Source organism: Dendropsophus ebraccatus, chromosome 10 (genome assembly GCF_027789765.1).
Source record: "Dendropsophus ebraccatus isolate aDenEbr1 chromosome 10, aDenEbr1.pat, whole genome shotgun sequence".
Taxonomy (NCBI): Eukaryota; Metazoa; Chordata; class Amphibia; order Anura; family Hylidae; genus Dendropsophus; species Dendropsophus ebraccatus.
In genome coordinates, this window is record NC_091463.1 from 24,275,423 (window position 1) to 24,300,168 (window position 24,746).

At 41.9% G+C, this 24,746-nt stretch overlaps 1 protein-coding gene across 2 annotated transcripts in view; it reads left to right on the top strand.

Moving 5' to 3' along the window:
- The window catches only part of ASTN2 (astrotactin 2), a 526,582-nt gene that overhangs the window by 387,600 nt on the left and 114,236 nt on the right, over positions 1 to 24,746 (top strand). The gene's annotated exons all lie outside the window — the stretch shown is intronic.

The following is a 24,746-nucleotide window of genomic DNA, read 5'->3' on the forward strand; positions in this document are numbered from 1 at the left end:
TTTTAAGGTGCTGAAATTGCAATCATTCTGAGCTAAAAAGTCATGAGGGTGGTCCAACTCAGTGATTGCCAGCTCTCTTTATATGCACATTTATGCACAGCTGTCAATCACTCAGTAGGACCGCCCATTTGACTGCTTAGCTCAGAAGGAGCAAAGGTTTAAAGGGGTTATCCAGTGCTACAAAAACATGGCCACATTCTTTCAGAGACAGCACGACTCTTGTCTCCAGTTCAGGTGCAGTTTGCAATTAAACTCCATTCACTTCAATGGAACTAAGCAGCAAAACCCTGCCCAAGCTGGAGACAAGAGCGGGTCTGTCTCTGTAAGAGAGTGACCATGTTTTTGTAGCGCTGGATAACCCCTTTAAACATATAACTGACAAATTATCGTTCCCACAAACCTATATATGAATCTGCTCAGCTCCTCCCCCTCTATAACATGCTGCCTGCAGGTTAGATTGCATTTGTGACTGGTTCCCTTTAATGTGAGTTCTCTTTCCACTGATGACAAGTAAAGTATAGTAAAGGAAATCTGTGAGCTGGAAAATTATTTTACAATCTGCTAGATAAGACACATGGTTCCTAATATAGTATTGTATGTGCTTTCAAAAAATGCCTTTTTCACCTATAAGTGTCAAAGAGGTGGTACCAAGTCGATGAAGTGCTAGTGGGTGGCACTTCTCCTCCCTATGGTCTAGGCTTGGTTTCCTGTGCCAGGCCTTGTCTCCAGGTCTCACACCATGGACAGAAACTATGGTGCATGTTTAGTTTCCTTGCTGTGGGAAGCGGCCTTAGAAACTCATTGCACATGTGCAACCATTTGTATTCACGACACCTAAGAGAACTGGAGAAAGGGGTCAGTGTTGGAAGCTGAGACCTAGCTTTCAATCGACAAGTCATAGGGAGGGAAGCAAGGTGATGTACCAGCCTCTTTGTCACTTGAAAAAGAAAATCATTTTTCTAAGTTTTAGAATTGCTGAAGTGATTGCTTTACTGGGCTATAGGAAAAGCCATTGGTGTAAGAAGAAAAAAACAAACACATTTAAGCATAAATCCTGGTAATGGTAGGTTGAAGGGGTTATCCAGGCTTAGAAAAATATAGCGTCTTTCTTCCAAAAAACAGCATCACTTGTCCCCAGTTTGGGTGTGGGTTTTTGCCGTTCAGTTCCATTGAAGTGAATAGAGCTGAAATGTAATACCACACAAAACCTGACAGGGATGTTGCTGCTTTTGCAGTACAGTAGATGTGTTTTTTTTCTAGTCCTGGACAACTTTAGGTTTTGTGTCCTGCTATCATGTTCATTATTCATGGTGGTCATTATCAATAGACGGCCAACTTTCCCCGCTAAATAATGGTACGTTCCCATCGCCTAAAGGTAAAGTAAATGCAACAATCTTCTCAGTTACAGTAGCAATGAACATGCTTGACCACCAGCATAATCCAACCCCTTCCCACCATAGACTTGCTAGTGGGAGGTTCTCCATTCTAAGGACTGTTGGGGATCCCAACAAACTCGAACCCCCTACCACTATCTCATTTATCCCTATCCTGTAAATAATATTAATACCCTTTCTAATTCATCTTGGAGACGTCTTCCCAGTTTATCATTAGCCTTAGCTATTGCCTTATTAAATCCATTGCGATTCAACCTTATACAATAAAGTAGGAAAAAAATCCAGGGGGTTAAAACCTTTTTTTTTATAGGTATTTCAACTGCTCCAGCCCGTAAAAGAGAATTACTCCCATAATAACATATTAGGGAATTGCTGATGATGATATTTAAAGTGACTCCCAACCAGAGCCGCACTTTAAATGCAGGTAGTAAAATGAAAGCAACAACCTCATGTCTACGGGGAACACTTCAGCCTTTCCTTACGTGCCTTTTTATACATCTCCACACCGGTGGATGGGATCTTTATGCATTTCTTTCATTAGTTGTAGTATTACACTTGGAAAACGAGTGAATTTTACTACGGTATACATCCTCGATATGTCTTCATTGTAATTTTGCATACGTCTTTTATAAACGTCGGGGGTTATTAGTTTGCGGCGGACGAACAATAATGTAAGCGGGAAGAATTGTTGCTTTATAAAAAATAAATGTGATTACTTTGAGCTATGAAGGAGGAAAATAGGGAGAAGCGCCTTACCAGGTCTGTTCTTATTGTTCTCTCTTTAACCCCTTGATGACACAGGAAATTTTAATCTTCGGGTTTTGGTTTTTTCTACTTCTCGTTGCATAAGTCTTTTATGGCTTAATCTACAGAACTATACAAGGGTTTCGCTTTTCCTGACCAACTGTACTGTGGAATGGCATCCTTTATTGGTGCGCTTTCCTTGTCCCCCATAGGGGACTAGCAGAAGTAATACAAATATATTGCAGTGAATTGTCATCTCTGCGAGATCTAACATGGCAGGCATGGAGGTTTTTCAGAAGGCCTCCGGCTACCATAAGATCTGATCAATACCCTGTAATTGCACTGCGTGGGTGGGAGGCATGACAGGGCCGGCATATATGCTTACTGCGACTTAGGGCATACAAATTACAGTTAAAGGGACAGTACAGAGGAAAATAGAATAGAAAGGTTATACAAATAAAAGAAAACATTTTATGGGCATCTTGCTAGTAGATCTTGGCATTTAAGAGGTTTTCAACTTAAAACTAACTTGTTCCCTATCCGTGGGGTTCCAAGAATGATTAGGGAATGAATGAAGCTGCTGGAGAGAGTCGAGTAAAGCACTCAGCTCTTTCTGGTGGCTCCATAGAGATGAAATAGAGCCGCGGGTGACGTGCTGTACCCAAAACTGTGTTCAAAACAAAGGAGCCGGGGGCTGATCTGAGATCGCTGGGGGGTACAGAGGTCAGACCCCCTGCGATCTCTTACTTGTCCCCTATCCTGTAGAAAGTTAGCTTTAAGTGGAAACCCCCTTTAAGTTCTTGGTACAGTCTTCTGTAAAGAAAATTGCGGTTTGATGTTGCAGTATGGCTCCACACACAAACTGTGTTAGTCTTAAAGGGGTTATCCAGGATAAAAAAAACACAAAAAAAACACAGCTACTTTCTTGCAAGAACAGCACCACCCCTGTCCTCTGGTTGTGTTTGGTTTTCAGCTCCATTCACTTCAATGAAACCGAGGTATTAATTTGATTAATGTGACTATTTTATGTTTTATTTTTTGAAAATCGCAAATACTGCAGAGAAGATTACCTCAAGAGGGGCTTACTACAGGGAGATACAATATACTGGGAGGGCCAACTACTAGAACGACTCTCTAAGTGGGAGATAGGTACATGGGGGATTCTTCCAAATTGGCGGAGGCACATATTGGGCATAACTTATATGGGGCACTGTTACTATGTGATGGAATACAGTCAAACACCATTAACAATATCTGAGGCACCTGCAAGGAGAAAAATAGAAAAATCTTCTGTTTATTTGGCAAAAAAAATAATAAAAAGATTTAAATTGAGAATTGTTTAGTGTCTTAAAAACAAAATGGCCCATCCACACATCCACAGAGGCTGCAAACTGATAAACAGGGCACAGGCCTGTAACCCCTCTCCCCTTCCTGACTAGACACATTTTCCTATTATTTGCATTTGTATGCTTATTTAGTACATTTAAAAGCAATAAAGTTTCTTCCCGTTTGGTTATTCGAAAACTTTTTTTTTTTGGGGCGTTTTTTTTTCTGTGGTACATCAGGCTTTATTTTTATATTTTTATCCTACTTTATTTTTTATAATACTAGGTAAAAGGTTTTCTCTTACTTGATCGACCCAGTTTCTCCTTTTATAACCTTCTAATTTTTTTATACAGTATATGCACACAGCTAACAGGGAACAACCAACATCTTTTGCCACACTCCATGTTGGATATCCATCTCGCAGGAGTTGTATAATTCCAGCCAAGCCAGTATTTTTCCACTAGTTGATCTAGATAAAAAATAAATACATTTATAAAGAGGTATATAGTAAGTAAAAAATAATATATCTTCACAGTAAATTATTCATGGCCATCTTTTATGGTGATTCCATTTTGCCAGGGGTTGTAGAGCAGCCATGTTCTGGTGTAAGCAAGGGTTTTGCCACTGGAGACATTTATACCATACCTATCTCTCATTCATCACAATGCAGAGGGACGCACAGCTATCCAGACTCATAGCTCATCTATAATTTCTAAGGTTCTTAAAGCAATCAGAAGTCTGACCCTGGAATGTGGATTGTACCTGGCCTTAGGTTACATTTATGTGCAGTAGCTTCAAGTACTTTATTATTTATCTCCTCTGTCATAAAGCAAATGGATTTTTATTCTTCACCTATTTATCTCAATGAGGGAAAAAAATCTCTACTGTGAAATGTATTATAGGTGGTAATGGAGATGCAGAAGAAGTAGGGTATTCTCTGGGTTTTCTCACTAATAAAGTAACATATGTTGTATTGGGGAATAGGGAAGCCATAAAGGACATGTCTATGACAAAATGAGAAAAATTCGGCAGCTCCCGTTCTGATGGATTCCAGCCATGCATGTGTTACATAGATCATTTATTTTGATGAGTGGCACATAAGGAGTTGTTCACATAGTATATTGGTCAGTATTGCATTTTGGAGCTTACGTTGATGGGTATTTTTAGCCAAAACCAAAAGTAGAACCAACAAATATAAAAACTATTATAAAAAAACAACAACGTTATTCTGTGTTTTGGACCTACTGAGCTCCAAAATGAGGACTGAGCGAAACCGGGCGAAATACCGCCGTCTGCTGAAAGAAATGACATGTCAATTCTTTACCCTAAAACAATAAGCCAAATGGCTGATAATATAGTACTTGGATGGCCAAGACCTTTGCTGTTAGCTTTCCAATCTAACTAAGAGATGAGGGTACTGGGCACGAGTCTCCACTCTGTGATACAATATAACAGCCTATATACAATTAGAATAAGATGCTCGGCACTACTGCTCCACATGTAACTGGCTCTGCAAGCTGTGTGAACGGATTAGTAGACCTTTCAAGAAAAACCTCAAGGGGTGCTCAACGTTAAGCTTAACCCTTTTACGACCTGGGGTCATTGATTCCTCAATGCCCAGGTCGATTTAGGACATCAAAATGATCCCATAAGCTGATGTACCCTATGTCTGTCCCCTCTCCTCTGTCCCCTGCCGCTGTAACAATCTTGTGACAGTGGCAGGGGAGAGAGGGGAGGGGGCAGAGCCCAGCCTTCCCTCCCTCTCCCCACCGGCCTCCGTAGCCAGGAAACCAGAAGCCTGAGCCTGACAGTGGACAGAGAATTCTCCCTCTGTAGATGGAGAATTCTCTGTCAGAAGTCCTATAGATGCTGCGGTTGTGCCGACCGCAGTATCTATAGGGTTAACTCTCAGCACCGGAGCGAGGCTCCGATGCTGAGAGTTTCACCGGTCCCCGGCTATTACTGATAGCCGGGATCCGCCGTGGATGACACAGGCGCAGCACCTGCGCCTGTGTCATCCTGGATCGTTAATTAACGTCGCTGCAGCATTAGGCATAGGCCGCAGCAACGTTAATTTAAATTGCGGCAGCGGGAAGAGGTTAAAGACCCAATAATAACTTGCACAGTAGAAGAGATGTGGCACTCATTATACCATACACCATACATTTGCAAAAGTGAAGACGTATGAAGGGATAGTTCACTTTTTTTTTTTTATAATTTACTTCTATTTAAAAAAAATCTTGTCTTCCAGTACTTATCAGCTGCTGTATGTCTTGCAGTAGGTAGTGTATTCTTTCCAGTCTGGAGAGCAGGAGAGGTTTTCTATGGGGATTTACTAATGCCCTGGACAGTTCCTAACATGGTCAGAGGTGGCAGCAGAGAGCACTGTGTCAAACTAGATACTAATACTAAAACTAATACTAAAACTAATACTTCCTGCAGGACATACAGCAGCTGATAAGTAGTGGAAGAATCGAGATTTTTTTTTTTTTAATAGTAAAGTAATAAGTAAATTACAAATCTCTGGCACCAGTTGTTTTGAAAGGAAAGAAAGGGGAAAAAAATGGTAAACAACCCTTTTAATTTTAAAACTGGTGCTGGGATGCAGACTAGCGGTTGACGATCATTACACGCGCACACCTGCCGCTTGCTTCCTTCCACCCTCGGCATCATATAACAGCCTATGATGAGACAAGAGAAGATTTTTACACCACCTTACACTTTTCTGTATAGCTGTTGGGGTAAAAAGCAGCCAAGTATTCTCAGTGAAGAAAATAAGTAACCAGTACCGCATAGCAATAGGTAACTACTTCCGCATAATCCTCCGTATTCCGCTTTATCTATGGATTAAGACATATAACTATCCCCTTAGTTGCCACTTGGCCAACCATGTGTTTGGAAGTGCCAGCGTATCAGCATGCATACAGCTCGAGATAGAAACCATACATCCCAAGTTGCATTACGCAGCTGCGGGTTTCAGTCATCCAAAAAACCAATCATTTGCATTAGACTTTCGAGTCCTCATTTAAGATGCAGCCCAGGGTCGTCCGGTATTGACATTCCAAGACCTTGAGGCTCCTAATGCAAATATCTATATATTTCTATATACAACAAAGCCAATGATTGCTGCCTTATTATGTGACTAGTTGCTGCGGCATAAGTCCAGCCGCCCATGAAATGTTTTTATCTCCTCGGCACACTGTTTGTCTTCTATCTGAAATCAGTCGGAGGGCACTTACGGTATTAAACATTGCTTTCGTCTTGTTTCCCCTGTCTACTTTTATATCCTTCACTCTTCTCCTGCCTAATAAATATGAATACTAATAGGTGGCGCTTTCTATCTTATTTGCCGTTCGCTTGCTTCAAAGTAATTGATTTAATAGCAAAAGATAAACAGCGTTTACCGATCTCCTCGTATTTTTTTTCGCCTTTTATATGCGCCGTACCGATAATCTGATAAAAAATATTGATATTTAGACACAAATCTTATCCTTTTGCACAACCACTCGAAACCTAATTACCCATTATCCGGTGTAATATACGATCCCGGACTGGCTCAGCCTCTTTGATGTTTTGCTTTTAGGAATGTGAGTGGGTAATTTTATCCTTCTATACTTCCCTTTATGGGTTTAAATGTTCTATAAAGTTTTCTATTGTAATGTTTTCAGCAGTGCGGCGCATTATTGGGCTTCAAGTGTCCTCATAATTGAGCACTGATAGCTCCCTTGAATATGTTAATTACTTGGATTATGTTACATTGACTGTAGTCTGATGCATACTATAATAATACAGCCAGTGTTTATGGAGAAGGATGGCTCCGGCTTTTTTTTTTTTTTTTTCTCCTTTCGGGGGAGAGGTTTTTGAACATAAATGGCTCACATTAGCAGCCAAAACCTTTGATGATCCTTAGGAGATGGAGGACCTGATGCACCGTATAGTAACGTAGTTAACGGGACAAGAATGGCGTAAAATAGGAAACTATTGGGGAGATTTATCAAACATGGTGTAAAGTGAAACTGGCTCAGTTGCCCCTAGCAACCAATCAGATTCCACCTTTAATTTTCCAAAGAGTCTGTGAGGAATGAAAGGTGGAATCTGATTGGTTGCTAGGGGCAACTGAGCCAGTTTCACTTTACACCATGTTTGATAAATCTCCCCCACGGTGTCTAAGAGTCAGGCCAAGTTCACAAATAAGATTTTGTCCCTTTTTTGGCCATAAATTCCAAATTTTACAGTTAGAAATTGGCTGAATTGTGCTCCATTGTAGTCAATAGTAGATCAACTGTTGGCGAACACATGATGGAAAATATCATTCGTCATTTTAGGAGCTGTTAATTGACATGTCATCTATCGCTGCCTTTAATTGTGCCTGTGAAATATAGGTGTTTTTTTTTCCAGCTATTTATCATGAAAATTGGATGTTTTTTGATTGCTGAAAACAGAACCAAAAACAGTGTGTAAACATGGCCTCAGCTGGTTACATGTCAAAACACATCTGTATACAGGATAATGACGATAATAATATTAATAATCATACAGGATAATCTGTATACAAAACATAGAGGTCTCAATAAACTTTTTTGGGCTATAGCTTTTATAGCTGTAATCTAAAAGTCAAAAACAATGTTTAAAAAAGAGGGCAAAAAGTGTCCCACATAAAAAAAATAATAATAATAAAATAGTTTCTTTTGATCTTTGTTGTAGCTCAACTCTTTAATAATATGTAACATAGGTGCATAGATGGGAGGATGCCTGTATCCATACGGTAGTCAGCCGTGTATCTGACAGCAATCTGAACAGGTGAAGGAAGTGGCACTCCAAATTCTTAGTTAAGGCTTGGTTCACACCACATTTTTTTTTCATCCGTTTTTGCGAAAAACGAATGCATTTGTGTGCATCCATTTTGATTCTTTTTCTATTGACTTCCATTATAAAAAAAAAAAAAGCGGATTAAAACGCATCTGTTTTTTGTTTTCTTTAAATTTACACAAAAACGTGGACAATCACATTTTTGTGTACGCTAAAAAAAAAACAAAAAAAAAACATGCGTTTTTGGAAAACGGATGAAAAAAAAAAACTGTGAACGCAGCCTAAGACTTAACTTTTATTCCATAAGGGTATGTTCTGACTGAGTCAGATCAGGCGGAATTCCGCGGCAAAACTTTCCGCCGCAGAATCCCGCCTTTCTTAGGGTGCCATAGCCTGTCTATGGGAGAGCCTGCGCGCCTCCGCTCAAGGAACCGACACGTCACTTCATAGAGTGGAGGCACACAAACTCTCCTATTGACAGGCTATGACACACTGAGGCAGGCAGCATTCTCTCTAATTTACTCAGTGTGAACATACCCTTATATAAAAAAAACATTGATAGAATATGTGCCAAACCAACGCATTTTGTGCTGTATAGCACTTAATGATGGTTAACTATGATTAAGCGCTATACGACGTGAAATGCGTCGGATTGGAGCATCTTTTACAGATGTTTCATTTGGAATTGGAATGCACAAGGATCGCATTAGACCTAATGTTAGATCAAGACTCTTAGCCTTCATACAGACACAAAGAGGGAGAGCTATCAAACATGGTGTAAAGTAAAACTGGCTCAGTTGCCCCTAGCAACCAATCAGATTCCACTTTTCTTTCCTCACAGACTCTTTGGAAAATGACAGGTGGAATCTGATTGGTTGCTAGGGGCAACTGAGCCAGTTTCACTTTACACCATGTTTGATAAATCTCCCCATTTGTGTCTCCCCAATATCTTATTCTGCATACAATGCACATGAAACTGATGTCTTTGTATGTGATAGATGCTGTGAACTCTACCTACTCTTATAGGGGAAGATTTATCATGTAAAACTGGCTCAGTTGCCCCTAGCAACCAATCAGATTCCACCTTTCATTTTCCAAAGAGTCTGTGAGGAATAAAAAGTGGAATCTGATTGGTTGCTAGGGGCAACTGAGCCAGTTTCACTTTACACCATGTTTGAGAAACTTGCCCCGTGACTTTCAAAATGACAACATGTCAAAAGTTCAGATTTTTCAGGGTCTGGCTATGTTGGCACTTTTGGAACATATCGGAAAAACACGGACAATTTTAGACTAATTAGATGGCCGTTAATAATGATTGTTATTAGCGGCCATCTATGCTATAGGATGGCCGCCTTCCCCAATATATTCCCGAAGTGGGAGGATAGCCTCTGAGTTTTCAGACCTTAACCAACTGCTGATACAAGCACAGAGTGTGCACGCTAAGGGTTCTATTACGTGGGCCAATGGGGGCCTGATGAATACTGTAAATGAGACTGTTACACGACCCGATAATCATTTAGTAAGGGCTGCTTGTTACCGATGTCCTTGCAGCCCTTGCTTAAACAGTATACATTACCTGTCCATGCTCCCAGCCTCCTCTTGCAGTCAGCTTCTTCCCGGGTCCTGCACGCTGCAGCTCAGCCAATCACTGCTGCCACTCAGCCAATCACCACTCTGAAGCTCCAGCGTGCAGGACCCGGAGAGAAGCAGACCGCAAGAGGAGAGTGAGAGTGGAGCATGGACAGGTAATGTACTGTATACTGTTTGCAGAATCGTCAGACGCAGGTCGCACATCGCTATTACACGTAGCGGTGCGCGGTCAGTAGCCGATGACTTTAGGTTTGGGCCTAAAGCAATGATCAGCCGATGATCGTTTAATCAGCTGATCATTGTCTCTATTACACTGAGCAATAATTGGCCGGATAAGGCCGATTCGGCCAATTATCACACCATGTACTAGGGCCCTAAGTGTGACCTTTATATTGAGACATATGCTGTTAGATGCTACTGTGTTATCTGTATAATTTCAGGCAGCATTTAATAACAGCTTGGTGAAAGGGCAGCCTATTACAGTGACAGGTCACTTCTCCTAATAGCCCAAACAGCAAAAAAAAACAAAAAAACAAAAACATAAATCATTTACTATTTAGCTAAGAAGATCATTCAAGCTGATCAATACCCTCTTTTACTTAGGTTGTTATCACACAAGCGTAATACAGGTGCATTTTTGCATCACTATTAGCAGACTGGCTCTGCAAACTGCTGAGGAGGCGATTTTAGGGTCACTCCACCACCACATTCTGCCAATGACATGGCTGTGACATCAGGGAAGGGCCTGAATATCAGCTGAAGGACCTTCCCTGACAACCGCAAGAAACGACTGATGGGCTTGTAGGTGCAGGCAGCTCTTTCTTTAGTCACAAATGCCTGGGAATTTGAGGAGAGATGCTTCCAGAACATGAGATTTTTTTTTTTAAATGGGTCCTTCTTACAGGAAACAAACTACCTGCAGTGGGTTCTTACAGAAGGCAAACTACCTGCTGGGGGCTAAACTAACTACAGGGAAAAAACTACCTACAAGGGTGTCTATACCACCATGTTTCTCCAAAAATAAGAACTATTGTGAAAATAAAACCGTTGCACGCTTTTTGGAGTAGGCTTTAAACATAAGCCCTAGTTACAGTCAGCTGACCAGATCCCTGACACTGGGTGCTGAGCATCAGCCAATCAGGGCCAGACTTCTTGTACCGTACCCCACCTGCTCAGCACAAGCTGCAGGGGAGGCAGGAGTGGTAGGGGAAATTGAATATGGGGGGACAGAGGATATGCAAGGCAACTTCATAGGGTGGAGGAGGTATAAAGCATGGGGGTGTCGTATTGCAGTATACAGTATGGAAGAACAACCACAGAGGGAGGAGGGAGGTATATGGTATGGAGGCCTAACTACAGGGGAACTTACAGTATAGCGGCTAACTACTGTATAGTGTGGGCCCACAGTGTAAGGGCATACTGTATTTCTTAGACCTACCCAAAAATAAGACATAGAGAAAAAAAATAATATAAGACCCTGTCTTATTTTTGGAGAAAAACATAAAACCTACAAGTACCTACAAGTATAAATGGCAAACTGAATACAGAATGACAACTTCAGTACCTTTTAAGGGCCAAGTACATTCAGGAGGGCAAACTACAGGGGCAACCTGTCTACCAAATGAGGGGACCTACCTACATCTCCCACCAATTCTCTTACCTATCCAATTTAGTCTGCAGGATATAATTACTGTTTGAGGCATCGTAGCTAGGGGAAAATGTGAGGAAGATGCTAAAAAAAAAAAGTGCAGAGCCTGAGATGTTTGTCTGGCAGGTTCGGCAGAGATGAATCATAGCTGGAAGAAATCGTCAAGGTGGTCTGGGCCTGAGTAAGAAAAGAGAAAGTTATGAGAAAATACTGTATGTCACCTGGATGTAACTGCACTGTAATCATTACCTTTACCTACAAAGTGTGCCGATAAAAATCCATCTGTGTCCGCCAAGGCTTAGCTATTTTAAAGGTCGTCCTTTACCTGTTACCTTATTGTTGTGTGGGCCTGTCATACACCATGCGTCCCTTGGTGAGGGTAGTGAGAAAGGTGAAGCTAGGTGGCTTGGTACCACTGCGCATGTACTGTTTCTTTTTCATTTTATGTGTTTTTTTCACAGTTAGCAGCCTACATTTACCATATTGCACCGAGAGCCCCTTGCGTACCCATCGCCTCTTCCCATTTCTCAACAGAGGTCACATTTATGGGATTTATATTTAGTTGTTGTATGGAATAGTGCACTGACATGCAGTAAAAACAAAAAAAACAACAACATGTATCAGACGGCTTACAATGAGTGTGACTATGGTGACAAATTCAATTAAACAGAAAAACCTAACGCAATGTAAAAGTACCATAGCCTGTCGTCTCGTTCCGGTTATGTGACTCCAGACTGATGGTTTCCACCAATGAGGACTGACTTATAATGCATAAATCTACCGTGCCAGCTGTGTGAACGCAGTCATGCGTCAACCTGTATCCGTACATCTCGGAATATCCTTTAGTCGCTTCGGCATATGGCATGCTAAATTATTAAGCTTGTGATTCTATTTCTACTCTTTTCTCTTTAGTCTTAGAAATTCTAAAAGTTAATTATGAGAAGCGTCAGAGCAGAGGTATAATACCGCCACCCGACAAATGACATTCTGTAGATACCGAGATCAGCCGCCATCGCACCATATCCAGAGTATGAGCATCTGCACTTAGGCCCTACAGTCATAATTAGAATAAGTATATAAGATTAGGGTGAAGAAGCGTTCTATTACATTTCATGCTTTTCTACATCTCTCTTCCTTTAGGCCTGTCACAATTTACACTGCTTTCTGGTCTTTTTCGGCGCTGCGAACCATTTTAATTAGTCAGTTCTCGGAACGCTAGCATGTCTTTATCAGGATGCAGGACCCATAGTGGCATGTCTCGATAAAGACATGTCAGCCGGCTCAGAAGTTTGATTAATTAAAGTCGTCTCCAGTATCAGAAGACTATAGCGCCGCAGATTTTCCTTTCAATAATTATCTCCGTAGTGGAGATAAGGAGTTTTCAGTTACTTTCAGGACACCGCTGTTTGCTCCTACATAGACGGACTCTGTTTTATTTCCAATAACGGATTTTAGAGATATGTTTTGTCACATGCCACGCCCTACTTTTTATACTGGAATCTATAATAGTAACAGTTGTAGAGAAAACAGCCCATGACCATTTAAGGGGTACTCCGGCAAAAATATTTTTCTTCCAGATCAACTGATTTCAGAAAATTATATAGATTTGTAATTTACTTCTATTTAAAAATCTAAATTTTTCCCATACTTATCAGCTGCTGTATATCTTGCAGGAAGTGGTGTATTCTTTTCAGTCTGACACAGTGCTCTCTGCTGCCACCTCTGTCCAAGACAAGAAGTATCCAGAGAAGGAGAAGTTTTCTATGGGGATTTGCTACTGCTCTGTACAGTTCCTGACATGGATAGAGGTGGCAGCAGAGAGCACTGTGTCAGACTGAAAAGAATACATCACTTCCTGCAGGACATACAGCAGCTAATAATAAGTATGGGAAAAAATTAGATTTTTTTTTTTTAAATAGAATTACAAATCTATATAAAGTTCTGAAATCGGTTATTTGAAAGAAAAATATTTTTTCTGGAGTACCCCTTTTAAAGTTATCCATCTGTCTTTGAAAAAAGTATAAAAAACAGTTGAAAAAAAGTAAAGCTATTTTTTTTTTCTTTGCTTTTATAGTGTAACATAGACTATTATTAGAGAATACTTTTGAGGTTCTTGTGTATGCATTGTGCCTACCTGTTTTGCGAGACGTGGGATTGCAGCCACATTCATTGGCATTTAACCACGGAAAAGATTTTCTAATGTCGGCATTTCTCACAGGTTGCTGGCTTTGCAGAGAGAAGGGGGAAGTAGATCAGTGCAGTGAAGTTTAGACCAACCTAATCAGGCCCCTGTAGGCTTCAGCCAGGCAGGGCTTATAAGGGTGCTGGTATCAGTGTACGGTTCTGATGCATTTGTATATAGCCATAAGAAGATCGCAACTGTGAATACAGCATCAGGGGAGGTGTATTACTACAGCATTTCCTGATCCCAGCATATATAGATTTGGGCGGGGAGAGATATTGGAGCTGCCGATAGGGATTGGATAAGGTGATGATGCAATCCTGTAGTTCACAAGAAGTCATCTGCTCCTCAGACACATTAAACACTCTGATTTTCCATGGGTCAGGCTGGCGATCACGTGATTCAGTTACAGTGACACATGGATGCAGCTGTCTTTGTGAATGCACATTATACAGTATGTAGGAAAAAAGCTAGAGTGATTCTTTAAAGGGGAGGTTGTCTCATTAGGACTTTCAATTAGGACAATATAGTTCTGGAGGTCCCCAATCGGGAAATGTCTTTTTGAGGCAGAGCCAAGTGTCAATAATAGAAATGAGCGAACCTCGAGCATGCTCGAGTCGATCCGAACCTGAGCTTTTGGCATTTGATTAGCGGTGGCTGCTGAACTTGGATAAAGCCCTAAGGCTATGTGGAAAACATGGATATAGTCATTGGCTGTATCCATGTTTTCCAGACAACCTTAGAGCTTTATCCAAGTTCAGCAGCCCCAGCTAATCAAATGCCGAACGTTCGGGTCGACTCGAACCCGGTTTGCTCATCTCATAACAAATGGCTTGCACTGGCAGACCCAACTTGTCCATTCGTTACAAGTCTGGCCATTCATTAGACTGGCCATCTATGTAATACTACATTTCCTATGCAGTAAGTTTCTAGAGACGTCACAAACAGCTGATTGTGTGCCAATAAATTTTTTGTATGAAAACCTCTTCAATGCAAATTAGGTGTAAACAACAGACATGGAAATGGGTGCATAAAGGGGTAGTTTAGACATTTATCGTTTTTTATAGAAAACAATAACCCATACTTGCCCACCACGCTCCACCGGGTTCCAGTCGATGCTTCTGGGTCCCCCGCTCAAAGCTCTGGCCGCTACTGAGGCAGACTTGTCTTGGCAGTAATGGCCACTCAGCCAATAACAGACCTAAGCATAACAGCGTAGCTGCCAGTGGTTGGCTGAGTGAGCTGTCACTTCTGGTTTGGCTCACAAAACGAGTGTGAATCCTTTCTAAGATATTGTCTTTTCTCTAACCTTAAAGCATTCGAGTTAAAATAAAAGAATAGTCAGAAGTATTGATTGGTGGGGGTTAGAGATTTTCAGGTACGATCAGCTTCATCTGAACCTGAATGTTCTGCATTTGATTAACGGTGGCCGAAAATGTTGTATGCAGCCCTAAGGAGTCCTGGAAAACATGGATACATCCTCTGGCCTATTGCTGTATCTGTGTTTTCCAGGACTCCCTAGGGCTGCATCTCACTTCTTCAGCCACGGGTACATAATATCTGGTATCTAATACAGAGAGTTCAGGTTCAGACCAAGCTGAACGTACAAAGTTAACTCATCTCTAGTAGAGGTAGCACTTCTGAGACTGACAGCGATTAGAGATGTTCGAACTGCGGGAAATCTTAGGTTCTATAGAACTTGAACATTGTCGAACCTTCCGCATTTGATTCCCGATGCCTTCCAGGGCAGTGGGGAAGGAGGAGACAGCCCGGGTACCGCCTAAAAATTCCGGGATACAGCCTATTACCTAGACTGAATCCCGGAATTCCAGGCTTCCCCGGGAAGGCATCGGGAATCAAATGCGGAAGGTTCGACAACGTTCGAGTTCTATAGAACCTAAGGTTTTCCGCTTTTCGATCATCTCTACCGTTGATCAGAACTAGCTAAAAGCGCAATCAAATTATACACATAAGGGTACGCGCACACTACGGAAATCACGCTGATAACTTGCCACGGATTCCGTGTGCACCCCAGCTTGACTCTCCACCTGTCCCCTACACTCCATTCTATGCTTGGGTAGATTCCATCGTCCGTTCAAAGAAGTTGCATGTCAATCCTTTGGGCGGACAATGGAATCCACCTGAGCATAGAATGGAGCCACATATGTGATGGGCGTAACTTCAAGTGGGAGCGCCGGGGGTGAGTGGGGGAATCCTCTGCAAGTTATCCGTGTGATTCCCGTAATGTGCACATACCCTAATACAGTACCATGGAGGGCCATTGCAAGCTTAAGGTGATGATGTATAATAAACCTTCACAGCAGTAATGAAGACTTTCGCTCACTTTGTCTCAGATCCTGTTAAGCATAATTCCTAGGATTGAAAGTGTGGTGAAATGAGCGTCTGTATGAGAAATAAGGTAACATTAGGGGTCTCCTGGTACTGTTATTTCTACCTACCTGAGTGTTTCCTAACTGGTTATTAATAGGTTTAATTTGTCTTCAGTCCCTGGTGTCTGCTCGGTTTGAGAAGCTTCTGTTCCTTATCGCCACTTCCCAGATTTTGGCACTTGCAGAGGACACCACAGACATTAAACCAATTAAGGCCCGGCGCTCAGCACGTCTACCCTCTGCTATTCATATATACATGAAAGCGGGAAAGTGTATAGGGGAAAATAGGGCATGCAAGCCAGGCAGAGCTTTGTGACACATCTGATTAACATCATGTATATATTCATATCAGTGGCCATTTCTTTATAGGTCAATTTCTTCAGCTTTACTTAAAAGTTATAAATGGCAAGCATTTTTAATTACGCCAGAAGAAGCACTATACCCAGGGGGGGGGGGAGCCAACATGGTGCATTGGTGACTAAGTAGTTCCTTGTGCAAGAGTTTGTATTCCAATAAAAAATGTATAAGAAATTTATAAGAGTTATCCAGAATTCGAAATTCGAGCTACTTTCTTGCAAAAACAGCACCACCCCTGTCCTCTGGTTAGGTGTGGTATTACTTTTTGGCTCCATTCACTTCAGTGGACCCGAGCTGCAAAATCACCTCGAAAACGTGAGTTTTGGAAAAAGCGGACATGTTTTTTTAGCTGTTAAATAAAGATGAGCGAAGTGAATCTGATGAATTCAGATTTGCAGGCATTAAATTTGCTTCACAAATTCAGTAAACATGGCGGCCGCAGTGGTAGCTTACAGAACTGTCTTTTGTCGGGAGAAAGGGATTATCCATAATAACCCCTTATTAATTAATAAACCCCAGTGTGATGTCAGCAGCACCCCCCCCACACACACACACACACACCTCCTCTATATAAGATGACTGGCTTCCTGGAGGCGGCCAGTTTTTGCATAAAAAAACATCAGGGATTTTTTTTTTTAGCAGTTGGATATTTTTCATTCCCTGACGTTAGGAAAATGGAAGAAAAGTGTAAAAATGTTGCGGCAAAAAAAAAATAAAAATCAGCTACAAACTGTTGAAAAAGGACCTTGCAATAAAAAACAACAACAACAAAATGCATGTAATTTACCAGCTGTTCTTTGTTTGAGTTCAGTAAAGAAAAACAGCACACCAGGCTTCAAAAATATACCGCAAATTATGTTGCAATCCTCACTGGGGTCAAGGACTAATGTGAACAGAGGCAATCTCTGTATAAGAGAAATAAATTATACTGGCCTCCTAAATGCCACGATAGCAAAGTCGAAGCTTAATTTAAAGGGAATGTGTAATCAGACATATTGTTTAAATCTATTTTTTTTTTTATGTTAAATTTTTAAAGAATTTTTGGTGTTTTGTCTAATTTTCCATTTTACGATTTATATTTTAAAATAACCCTGACATTTTGCAGTTTTTATTCTAAACATCCTAAAACTAAGCAGAGCTGTGATGAGGAGAAATACAGCAAAAGGTGGCACCATTATATAGTTAAAACAATGGCAGCTTAGCCTCCCCTCCATGGTAGAACGATCTTTGCAGAGGCCACAGAGCCTGCTAACAAATCTGGCCCATATAAAGACTGAAGATGTTCACTGCTACTTTTTTGGGGGCTTCCTATAAAGCATAACGCTAAATGTAAAAAAAACAACTAGGGCAAGATGGCTGCCACCATAATTTGAATTGAAGGACTGTAGCGCAGACCGGACAGTCACACTATAGTCCCACTTAAAGATTTAAAGAAACTTTGTAATTGGGTTTATTAGCCAAATCTGCCATTATCTGCATTTAAAAATCCTTTTTCCAGGTCCCCCCCTCCCTCCTCTTTTCCATCCACTGCAAAAAATCTGGAAATTGTGACTTGTTGCATCAGACGTACCCAGTCTGTTCTAGGGAAAGGGGAGGGGGAGGAGGAAGGAGGGAGTTAGCCGACAGCAGAAAGCAGATAACAGAGGATTACAGGCACAGAGCTGGGTGACAGCTGTAATCAGAGCTCAGAGAGGTCAGTGGTGACTGTCAGAGGAGATAAAAGGGTGAGGTATTTGTAGATTGTTTGTTGTCCTGTTTTGGTCTTTTATTTAGCTCTCTCTATAGGAGAACAATGAAGACAGGGGGGAGAGCTTCAAACAGGTTTTTCATGATAAAAATGCATTTTTTGGCTAATAAACCCAATAACAAAGTTGCTTAAAATCGCCTGTACTATTGATTTCTGCAAAAAAAAATTCACGACAGTGACACTTTAACCCCTGGACGACCCTGGAAGTAGGGTTACGTCATGGAAGTCTGTCCCCAGACGACCCATGACGTAACCTTACGTCCTGGGTGTTTCTCCCGCTATGAAGCGTGCTCCGGAGCGGAGCGTGCTTCATAGCAGGTGGGGGCCGGCTGCAAACAGCAGCCGGGACCTCACCGGTAATGACTAGCTGCAGCGATCGCGCTGCCGCGTGTCAGTAACCCCTTAAATGCCGCGATCGCGGCGTTTAAGTGTAAGTGACAGGGGGAGTCCCCTGTCACTTACCGATCGGGACCCCCGCAGTGTGACTGCAGGGGTCCCGATCGTTGAAACGGACTGCCGGAGGTCTCTTACCTGCCTCCGTGCGGTCCGATCGGCGATCTGCTACACTGAGCCTGCACAGGCAGGCTCAATGAGCAGATCGCCGATAACACTGATCAATGCTATGCCTATGGCATAGCAATGATCAGTGTATAAATCAAAGTAGTGAATGTAGAAGTCCCCCAAAAGTGTAAAAAAAAAAAAGTTCAAATCACTATTACACTACCCCAAAGCCCCTCCCCCAATAAAAGTCTAAATCACCCCCCTTTCCCATTATATAAATAAAACATATAAAAATAAATAAACATATAATATACCGTAGCGTGCGTAATTGTCCGATCTATTAAAATATAACAAGCGTCATTGTGATCGGTTAGCGGCGTACACGAAAAGAGGGGAAAAAGTGCGCAGATTACCGATTTTATGTTACATTATATATTAAAAAAATCAATAAAAAGTGATCAAAATGTCCGATCTTCAAAAATATGGTATTAATAAAAACTAGAGATCATGGCGGAAAAAATGACACCCCATACAGCCCCGTAGGTGAAAAAATAAAACAGTTATAAGCGTCACAATAGGCCCATTTTATTAATATTTAATTGCCAAAAAAAAAGGATTTCATTAAAAAAAATATATAACCTTAGAGAATCTGTGTAACCTGCATGTGGTTGTGTTCGGGCTGACCTATAGAATAATAGTGTCATGTCGCTTTTACCATATAGTGCATTACGTAGACACAGGAACCCCCCAAACGTTACCATATTGCATTCTTATTTACGATTTCACCTATTTATATCTTCATAAATAATATATTTAGAATTCCATCATACATGTTATGGTAAAATGAATGACGCCATTACACAGTACAACTATTCCTGTAAAAAACAAGCACTTACATGGCTTGTAGATAGAAAACAGAGTGCTAGAGCTCTTAGAAGGGGAGGAGGGAAAAACGAAAACACTAAGATCAAAATTTGCGCGGTCCACTGGGTCATTTTGGGCCTGGTCCTCAAAGGGTTAAATTGAAGGAAATCCATCAGCTGTATTTGATGCTATGAGCTGCAGACACTGCTTGATAGCTGTTATTGTATAGAAGTAAGCTATACCTTTTCTGGGAAGGACTTATGGCGATTTACCAGACTTTTAAAACTACTTTTTTTAAAAAATGTTTGCAACCAAGTGTCAAGGAGGCAGAGCTGAATTGGTTAAGTGCCACAGCCCATCACTCCTCTTCACTTGGCCACACCTCCCAGCTATTCTTTGATGTAGAAAGACTCCTGGGATGTGAGGGTTAGCGAGAAGGAGTGCCGCTCACAGTATGCTAAAATAGAACCGTTTTCACTCTCTGTATGCTGTACATATTGCTTTATAGCTTAATATGCATTTATAAACAATTAAGTAGCCAAATGCATTCATTAGAAAATTTCTTTATTTACAAAAAAACCCAAAAACAACTATGAAGGGTTAAACAGTTCCGTAACCACTACAAATAATTCACTCTCACATTGTATATTAAAATTTCGATATTAACAATGAGTACACGCACAATCTGGCTAATGAGGAAGACCACAAGAGACCATGAACGGCAAAAGTAATGAGACAATGAGAAGTGTTACTTTTCCCCTAATAAACACAGCATAGCTAGATTACTTAGGCTACGAGGTTAATTCCAACACTGTGCTACAATTTGTCTCGGGCAATATAATCTACATTCATCAAGATAACTATGACACAGATGTAGCATTAAGACAATATCCTGCCTAGTTGGCGACCACTAATTGAAGGTAAAGGGTCTCTAGCTTGAAACTATAGGCGAAAGGCTGTTGGAGCATGCTGGGAAATAAAAGATGGCTGTTAAGGAGACACACAGTACCTTCGATATATCCAGTGCTTCCAGAACATAGAATATGTTTTTATTCTCTGGAATGCCCCCCCCCCCTCCGAGGAATAGGAGCGGCGGCAGCAGACCGCTGCTCTATGCTATGGGCTGCCCGATCTAGCGTTCTCCCAGGCCTCCCCCCCCCCCCTGCTTATTTGCTACTTACAGTCGCCCTGTGTAATAGGGGCTTTAGCTGCAGCACCCAGATGTAAACAATGTACAGAGTAGGAAGAAGCCGTTTTTGCAGCTCAGCTCCCAATTTAATGAATTGTAGCCGAGATGCAGTAACCCACCAGCACCAATACAAAGAATACAGAGCCAACTGCTTCTGGCTTAGGGTCCTTTTAGATGTAGTGATTTGTCAGCCACAGGGGCTGCAAACGAGTGCTGATCAGCAACATTGCACGACAAATCGAGAGGCCCGGACTGCGGTCAGTTTAAAGATCACAGGCATATATCCGGCTACATCTTCAGGCCCAACCTCCGCCAGCTGAAAATCATTCTGGAGAAGGCGGGGCAAAAAAAATTCAGCCGGCGGCCAGACTGTAGGAGATGTGCCGGATCACAAGCAGCGCAGAAGGTAAGTATGTACTGCAGTGTGATCTGGAAGCTGACAGCACGGATAGATACATATCATTGGGGTCAGTTTCCTTTTACAGTTAACCTGCTCACATCCCTTGTTTACAAAGAACGGCGTGCCAGACAATGGTGGGTTTGAAGACCTGATCAGCTGAGGATCAGGCGTTTCTAGAAACCCTCCGGGCAGATAATTGGCCCATGTAAGAGGCCCTTTAGTTCAGTGCGGGTGCAATGGCTAGGCAGAACTGCTGGGCTACACTAAAACCAAGGCTACACAAACTTTTTGTAGCACTATTAACTCATTTTAACTAGTATACAAGATTGCATACACTTATTCAAGGGTAATAAATGAAAAGTCTGGGCCGGTAAAGTGATGTACATTGTCATTTATTTGGCGCCTGGTAAACTGTTCCGAGTTCCAAAATTTCTCTTTCCAGCATTCTGAAAGTTCTTGATTTTGCACCAAAAATGATGGCTGTAATTAAAAAAAAAAAAGAAATTCTGGAATTTTTTTTCAAATGTGTGCAAAATCTGGCAAAAGGACTTGGAAAAGTTTAAATTAGCCCCAATGTATTGCAACCGTGGCTCAATAGTTACTAGAGTTCAGTGAATTTACAGTAATAAGAAAGCAAAGTGCTTCATTATGTCTGCAATCCGCTCATCAGCCGGTTGCCTTTTAAATGACTGCCACTCCCAGTTTCCCAGGACTGGATCCAGCTTTTCCCAGCACCCGGGGAGGAGCGGCACAGAACGGCAGTGAGTTAGATGGCGGCAGCTGATGGGTGTATTGCAGAGATAATGAAACGCTTTCTTATTACAGTAAATTCGCTCATCTCTAATAGTTACAATCACTACAGTACCTTGCAGTGTAGCCCAAGGCTTATTCAGCCATGCTCATAATGTTCCATTAAACCCACAATTAGGGGACGTTCAGGGCATGTTCACACACGCTGGAGTTTCTGTACAGTAATGCAATGGAGGTTGGTTGGATGGCCAGTAGATGATGCAGTAACAATGAAAATGCATGTGTGAATACAGCCTCAATGAAGCACCATTATTGAAGAAGTTTCTGCATAGGACTATCCATCTCGTGCATGTAATTGGCATGGTTTCGGCTGCATGTGCCCAATAAATGGGACAATCCCAGGTGGAACCTACTTTGCAGATTTACAAAGGGGGAGCAATGCAGAAAGACACATAAAAGGCTGACCTATGTAATTAAGCAGTTGACAGGCCGAATATACTAAATGGCATAAGCGTCTGCATATACTTCCGTGCATTAGCCTTTACTGACGTCTAGGGTTATATGCCAACAGAAAATATTTACGGTTAAGATACACCAATACCACTGTGCCCATCACCAAAGCTACTAATATTAACAACAATGTTGGGTCGTCGCACGTCCGGTATGCGTAAGAGCAAACAAAATGTGCAGACGCAGACCTGATTTTTTAATCCGGAGAACTAATTCCGGGGGAACTAATTCACGCTGCTAGCGCTGCCAAAGTAGCGATTCAGCACAGCCCTAATACAGATCATGGGAGCACACATGTCTTCTATGCATCTCCCCTTCGCTTGGTACTAACAAGGGCCAGTAAGTAGCCGCATAGCGGCAATATTTGCACTACACGGGGGACCCCGCGGGACCCCCCTCAAAAAAAAACACAGACACACACACACACACTCACCATCCCTCCGGTGATGATCGCCACTCGATTCGCCCGCCATCTGCCTCTCCGTCACCTGCGTCCGCCGTCCAGCGATGTCCCTCACTTCCGGGTCCATGGGAGAGAAAAGGATGCCAGTGCGCTTGCGCACCGGCAGCCTTTTCATTGGCTGGAGCGCATCACATGGCTTCCTGCGAGCTCAGCCAATCAGGGGGCCAGAGCGTTTATTTAACCACATTACAAAGTTATATAACTTTGTAATGTATGTTAAATAAGCCCAAAAATTTTTTCGTGGGAGTTGTCCTTTAATATCTATTGGGTAGTACTGTGTTGGATTTATAACTATATTAGTATTTATAAGCATACGTATCCACCGTAAGTGGCATGTTTGCTGGTTCTACTCCCCTGATGACGCCACAGTGAATCAGTGGCACAAACGCGTTGGAAGATCACAAGGTTATACTGGATACTAACGTGGGGCTGTACTGCCTCAGTACCAACTTATTTAGACTTTTTAACATTTTGTTGGCTCTTACGTATGCCGGACGACCCAACGTTGTTGTTAATATTAGTAGCTTTGGTGATGGGCACACTGGTATTGGTGTATCTTAACCGTATTTATTAAAAATTATGTTTTAGGCACTATTCCTTTTTGATTTTTTGATTTGATTTGCTGGGATAGATTTTGATTTTGGACGTGTACCCTGACTGTACAGCCATATTAGCCAACAGAAAATATCTAAGACTGAAGCCTCCACCAATGTGCATTGTGTGGGGGTTTGTTTGTTAAAGCCGTGCCACCTGTTACTATGGAAACTGATGTAATCAATCCAATTATTGGCCGCTAGTGTTATTACTGTCCAAATAATGCCATGCCATAATACTGCAATCCTATTAATTAAAAGAAAATAAACATAAAAGAGCAGTTATGCACAAAATGTAACAAAAGTGTCAGTGTTGCCAATAACAATGGCTTAGTATTAGAATTACCCTCCCAATCAAAATCACTATTTATCACTAATTAAATTTTATTTTCATGTAATTTGCAGCAGTGACATAAAGTGCCCACTGCAATTATGCAGTTTTTTTTGTGCAAATCATGTGATTTTTGGATCCACTGATTCAAGATTCTCTCTGAAAAACACATTGCAGTTAGAAAATGCTTCATATTCCTATTGACTGCCAGCTAACACCTGGCCACAATGTCCCCCATAACCTCCCCCCCCCCCTCAATTGATACAAACCCAAGTTAAGACACCTGGAAAACCACCTTTCAGTCTTATGACTTATCATTAACAGTCTAATCACTCCATTCTACAGGAACAGAGGTCTGCCAGCCCTGTGCTTGGTAGTAGTGAATTTTTTTCACTATACGCTTTTCATTATATGTATTTTGTTGCTTAAAGGACAACTCCCACAAAAATTTTTTTTAGCATATTTAACACACATTACAAAGTTATATAACTTTGTAATGTGGTTAAATACCCGGTCTGGCCCCCTTCCCCCACTTTCGGACCCCCGACCCCCCCGCCCGGAAGTTAAAGAATATATACATTACCTATTACGATCGTCACGGTCTTCTTCTCCCGGGCGGCATCTGGTGACGACGACGTCAGAGCCGGGGGGCGGTCCGGGTCTTCTTCCTCCTTGGCGTCTTCATAGAGAGTGAATGGGACGGAAAAGGCTGCTGGTGCACATGCGCACCAGCAGCCATTTCATTGGCTGGAGCGCATCACATGGCTTCCAGCTTGCTCAGCCCTGATTGGCTGAGGTTGCTGGAAGCCATGTGATGCGCTCCAGCCAGTGAAAAGGCTGCCGGTGCGCAAGCGCACTGGCAGCCTTTTCCATCCCCAGGACCCGGAAGACAGAGACATCGCTGGACGGCGGACGGCGGTGACAGTGAGGCGGACGGCGGGCGAATGGAGTGGCGATC